At 27.4% G+C, this 6,336-nt stretch overlaps 1 non-coding gene across 1 annotated transcript; it reads left to right on the top strand.

Moving 5' to 3' along the window:
• Positions 1–4,044: 4,044 nt before the first annotated feature.
• On the top strand, positions 4,045–4,116 carry Trnat-ugu. Its single transcript has one exon. It is a non-coding gene; the product is annotated as a tRNA-Thr (tRNA).
• Positions 4,117–6,336: the final 2,220 nt, after the last annotated feature.

Here is a 6,336-nt window from a genome sequence, read left to right as displayed (position 1 = left end):
AAGTAGAAATTTGACCTAAGTCTTGATATTTTTAGTTCTGAAAAAGTCGACAAATAGTAGTTACGTAATTGATAAAAAAGCTGTTTTCACTTCCATATCCTCAAAACAAAATTGAATTTTATTTGCATTGGACAAAAAAAAACAATGTAAACTTTTTTTATTCAGTAAATTTTGGGAGGTATCGGTGGCTATGTAAATCCAAAACGGGGTCATTTCTGAACAACGGTATCTATACCACCTTGTCTACTAATCGTATCACTTAACAAAATTAAACATTCAAAAAATAATTACACCATTTTGAAAAGGTTAACAATAATAATTTTTTTTCCTACAAATATTATTTTAACTGTTTATAACATAATTAAGTTATAATAAAAATGAATATCATCATTAAAATTAAATTAAGTAACCGGTTCCGTTTTTTTATTTTTTATACTATAAATAGGAGTATAATCCTAAAGTCAGTATAAAAAATTATCATCATTTTTCACATAATTAATTATCTATGTAACAATATATGCTATACAATATAATATACATGTATTCTATAATATAAAAATGAATCGCTGAATGTGTTGCTAAGCGCAAATCTCGAGAGCATCTGAACCGATTTCGCGAATTCTTTTTATATATTATTCTTTGAAGTACGAGGCTGGTTCTTACGGAGAGAAAAATTTTAAAAATTGCCTGAAAAAGTCTAAAAACAACACTTTTCTTTATTCTCATACAAAAGATGCGTAATGATAATTAAAATTTGAACTTTAGTTTACCATACCATGAAATTTAAGTCTTAGTAGAGGGGCTCTGGGAAAGCATAACAATACAACGGCTGCTTTCAAATTACTTCATTTGGAGCAACAAAAGTAGATCGGGAACTTTTAAGGTTTGTAATAGATTTTGCATTTGAATGTTTATTAATCATAACTATTTTAGCCCATATAATTTTTCCCTTTACAGATAAGAAATCTGAAAATTATTAAAAAAAAAATAAAGAATCGACTGTTAGGCAGTACGAAATTCGCCGAGTCAGCTAGTTTATAATAAAATAATAAACACATCTTCACCCGGTTAAAATAAAAATTAATTATAGATTCTTTAGTTATTTAATTAAAAAATAACTATACTGTAGAATTTTTTTTTAATATTTGAAATGCACTTATACTCGTGAACAAAAATATTGTTTTTTTTTCTTTTACAAGATAGCCAAGGATATCAAGGATGTATGATTAAAAAATTAAAGCACATCTCAATATTACTTGAAAACAGTAAAAGATTCCTATAGGGTACTTTTAAGGTAGTACGAACACTAAAGTAGGGTTGAAATTATTTGTACCTTTTTTTTCAACTTTGATGATGAATGTCGACGAAAAATAACAATAAAATTTTTCGATGTCTACTTTGGTTTTCAAAATATCGAATGCTAAATAATTAAACAAAATTTTCAATTTTCTATATTTTGAAAATTACTTCAGATATCGAAAATTTTAATTTTTACTTTTCATCTTATATTGTCAAAGTATAACATAATTCACCATCAAAATTGAAATTGTTTTTTAAATGTGTCCCCACTACCGTCCTCATACATCCTTAATTAGTCAGGCACAACAGTTTTTTTTTTGTTTTCAATAATTTATTAAGGTTTTAACTTTAATTGAAAACATATCTTTGAAAACATATCCCGCAAGACTAATGTTTTCCCACAAGACTAATGTTAAATATTAGACGTCATATAATTATTTAAATAATTGGACAAGTCTTCCTAAAATTTTCAGAATTGTTTTTGATGAACTTCAACTTCATATAATAAAAAACAAGCTTTTATTTTATTTTATTTCTACGGAGCAATTACATGTGTAAACAATTCATATAAAAGCAGAATTCGTGTATTGAAAGTAACATTAAAATATTTGTAGAATACTTGATATGAATATTTTGAACTCTTTGAATATCTATGTATGTATAGTATTTGAATTGTTTTTGATTTAATTTAGTGTGATGCAGAAAACTGAAACTATATGTGTTATATGATACAAGAGTGATGAATTATTACCACCTATGGGTAGTTCCATGGAAAATATACTATCATTTTGCTTGTATAATGGTACTATCCAAAATGCCGAAATCTCAAAAACCTGCAGTACACCTCAAACAAATTGTAGTAAAAGGTGAAATGTGAATCATTTACTGCAACATTAAGGTCATAAATTGAATCAAAATATTGAAGATAATAATTTTTTCTTGTCTGGGAGACATATTATTATCTTATTTTCTCAAAAATATAATAAAAATCCCTTCCCACAATTTGCCTGTAGGAGGTTATATGAGAATCCTGTTCAGGATCAAACAAACAAATATTCTATATCCTATACGCCTATACGACGCTGTTAATAAATCAATGGTTTATGCGAAAGATTCTATCTTTTTCACCTAGTGTGTTGTTTAATTAGCTTACTATCAGGGAAGAAAGACGCGTTTTAATCAGCCGAGTTCTCAGAATAGGATCTAGTAAGGATCGAAATGGATCAATAGTATGGGTAATTGTAGCGTTTTGATATGTAAATTGGTTACTCACAGCCTTAGTTCTGCTTAGTTTTTTTTCGAAAGAATTCCAGAGTTGTGTCGAAATATTACTACTAAGATCTATACAGAATTCAGTGTACTATAATAAAAGTGTTCTTATGGGCATTATTTATAACATAATAAATGGATTAACACAAAGAATACTTTTTTTTTGTCTGGTACCAACCCATCATCATGGATGAAATCCATAAAGACAGACATTCTCAGACTCTATACAGACAGACACTCTCACTTCCTTCCGGACACTCTCACTTCTTTTCGGCGCTTGTTTACCTTTAAAGAGGTATAAATAAAATACCTTAAAATATTTTCAATGTCACGCTTAAGAAAAGATGTTTTATTCTTGATAATAGACTTAATTTCGTAGCAAGAATGTACAGAAAATATTGGGCCGAAATTAGAGTCATTTTCTTCATTAGTTTGTAGAACAACCCATAAATAAATTTTCATTATTGAAGAAGATAATGAATGAGAAACACGATAGAAGGAGCTACACATATGTACAACTACATGTGTGCGAAATTTTCATTCAAGTTCTCTTGATTAGAAGAACCAATTAATGCTTTGGATCTTTGGTTGCTGCACATAATGCTTTTGTTATAGGTTACGATTTGATGCATTTGTTAGTACTGGTTATAAAATGGAACATCAAGACAAGAAAACAGAAAAAGTACTACTAATGTGATTTTATAATTTTATCAACATCGCAAACCTTATCACAATTAACATTTCCACAAACTTCAGACAATTAAAAGAAATAGTCTTAAAAAGATTAGAAAACGCGTTTTATTAACATGTGTACTAATAATTTTAGTTTTTGTATGAAATTTGATTTTTAAAGTATATGCAATACTCTCTACATTCTCCATGCAAATTTTATTTTGCTATCATAATTATTTTGCACTTTTTGTTCATAGGTCAATAGAGCAAGTTTTCTAAAACTTTAATTTAAATTTAAACCCAGGAACCACTTATCAACAAACATATGTCTCCCGTGACCTCCACCAAAAATTTCCATTTCGTATTTTATATTCGAAAGCCTTTATATCAGAGAGATGGTACCGTGCGCTTATATTTTCATTAATCCATCATTCAGAAGTCATGTTTAGCAAACACAAATTTATATAAATCCAAGCTTATAAAATCTATTATTGAAATATATTTAAGATTGTGTAAAGAGGGAATTGTCCGATTGTGACCTCTGTTTACATTTATTCAATCTTATGCTAAACAATAAAATATTTAATTGAATTACAAATATAATTTTGATGATCAGCATAAAACTACTATTTATAAATCATTTATAATAATAATTAATTAATAAATATAAGTTACAGATTATTTAATTCAATAGTAATTAATCATTGTGTAATCCAAAAATAATTATTATTTTTAAAAAAATATGATAAAAGTTGTATTGGACATGATAATACCATATCAATAATTTTGATTATCACACACCAAGCCTCCTTAGCTCAGAGGCAGAGCACTGGTCTTGTAAACCAGGGGTCGTGAGTTCGATTCTCACAGGGGGCAGTCTTATTAACGGGCATTTTTTTTGAACTTAAATTTTTATGCTTAATTTGCTCAATTTATTTTAAAGAAAACTTTTTGTATTTACTTGTAAAAACACTAATATGGAAACTAAAAGATACCGTTTAGTTGTAAAATGATCGAAATTAATTTATTTACTCTTGAAATCTAAAAATTTTCGATGTCAGTACGTACAGATAATTTATTTCCTTATATGTAAACTGAAGACAAAATAATTATCTTATAATACTGAATGATACTGAAATTCTGAACTTTGGATTACTATATAGGAGACCCTGTTTATACTTCTTTGTACACACCGCTATTGATAATTGTCGATTTTCAGATTTCAATACAAATATCCTTTATGACTGTCCTTTGAATCCTTTTTGAGTACTTACAAAGTATATAAGGACATAATGTCTTGTCTGCATCATATTTTTTAACATATAAAAGCAATATGCACTTCTATTCTCCTTTATGGTAATATAAGAAATCTGCATATAGTAAGCAACATATCATAATACAACATGTTTCATAAATATACTGACAAACTTCCAGACAGTGTAGAGGACAACAAAGCAAACATTTTTAGCCCAAAAATAAAGACACCAAAAAGCTTCATATTCGATGTACTGAGTGATAGCTTTTTAAAACAAAAATATGATAATGGTTAAGTTTATTAACTCTTTTTTGTAAAATTTGACAAGATTGGCTCTCGTGTCAATGCAATTTATTGTAAGTATAATTTGATTTTCCCATCACTTCCACCATATTTGGTATACATAAGTTTTTAGTTTGAATAAAAAATATTTTAAGGAACTAGCTTCATTTTTCTTATAGGTCACTCATACGACTATTTTTAAGGTGACTCTAAACCAACAGTATTGTAAAAAAGTTTATGTTTAGAGGTAAATACATATAAACCAAATACATGCTTTGTAATCAAGTATGAGTTATTTTTGGCTTTAACATACTACGCAACTACAAAAATATATAATATATTGTGTGTAAGTGATGTTTATAAATTTTATAATATAGATATCGCTCTTCAATCGTCAATACTCTAGTTGTCTCTGTTCATCAAATGATAGATCTTCGATGAACTCATACTTAAATTAAAATTTTGCTTTTATATCATCGGCAACCTTATATTTTTATGGTTATATTACAAACAACAAGATTGTCTAAATATTTTAGATATTTTTTTATCACACTCTCTAGATTTTTTGATACAGAAATATCCAATTGAAAAGGATAACCTATATGATTCATCATTTTTTCAGCCAACTTAGAACGATAAATAGTATTAAAAAGCTCGGTGACCTAAGAATTTTTTGTGATTTTTGGAAACCTTGTTAATCAAAAAATGCTTTATAAAGGTTTATTGAAATCCCTAGTATTATTCAATCCCTGCATATTTCCAAAAAAGCTTGAGGTGCTACGAATCATCCTTGATATTTTAAAGTGACCTCGTCAGGTTTTTACAAATAACCATGTATGATTGACCCATAATATAATCTTAAAAAATTTTTAACCGTATATCTCAGAAATGATAAGTGATTGAGCATATGCTTACATAACATTTTTTATTAATTTTTTTTGTAAGAAATTTCTAAAGATTAATTTACTTAGCGTTATCATTTTTTTGTTGCATAAATTTATCACCATGTATCCCTGAAAATGATGCATTCTGGTTCTGGATAGCTTGTACAACACCTATAGCTTTGTCTTATTAATAAAACACTCTGTATATAATCTGACTTTTAATAATAAGCAATGATTATTATTCCTTTTGCAAATATTATAATGTAAATTTGAGTCCATTTTCAAGTCCACATAAGTACATATATCATTTAAATTTCGATAAAAAGAACCATATGCTGAATACAGTTTTTCACATTATTTAACGATTTCGAACAAACAAAAAAAAAACACACATATATAATATACATCTATGTCTATCTATAATATACGTCTATCAAAAATGAGAACTATTTTCTACATACACAGAAAATGAAATCAATCACTTCTATAATAATATACGCATATAATAGTATTGATTTTCGATTTATCATTTGAATCTTCATACACATAGCGTTAACGCTCTTCAAATGTATAGCATGTTCATGCAAAGAAAATAGGATACTGAAAACAACACATCTGGTAGGTCTTTTCTGATGATGATGCTTTCATTATCTCCCAAGAAATGTTAGAGACCAC

The sequence above is a fragment of the Chrysoperla carnea genome, chromosome 5 (genome assembly GCF_905475395.1).
Source record: "Chrysoperla carnea chromosome 5, inChrCarn1.1, whole genome shotgun sequence".
Classification (NCBI taxonomy): domain Eukaryota; kingdom Metazoa; phylum Arthropoda; class Insecta; order Neuroptera; family Chrysopidae; genus Chrysoperla; species Chrysoperla carnea.
This window is presented reverse-complemented; position numbering and strand designations above follow the sequence as displayed.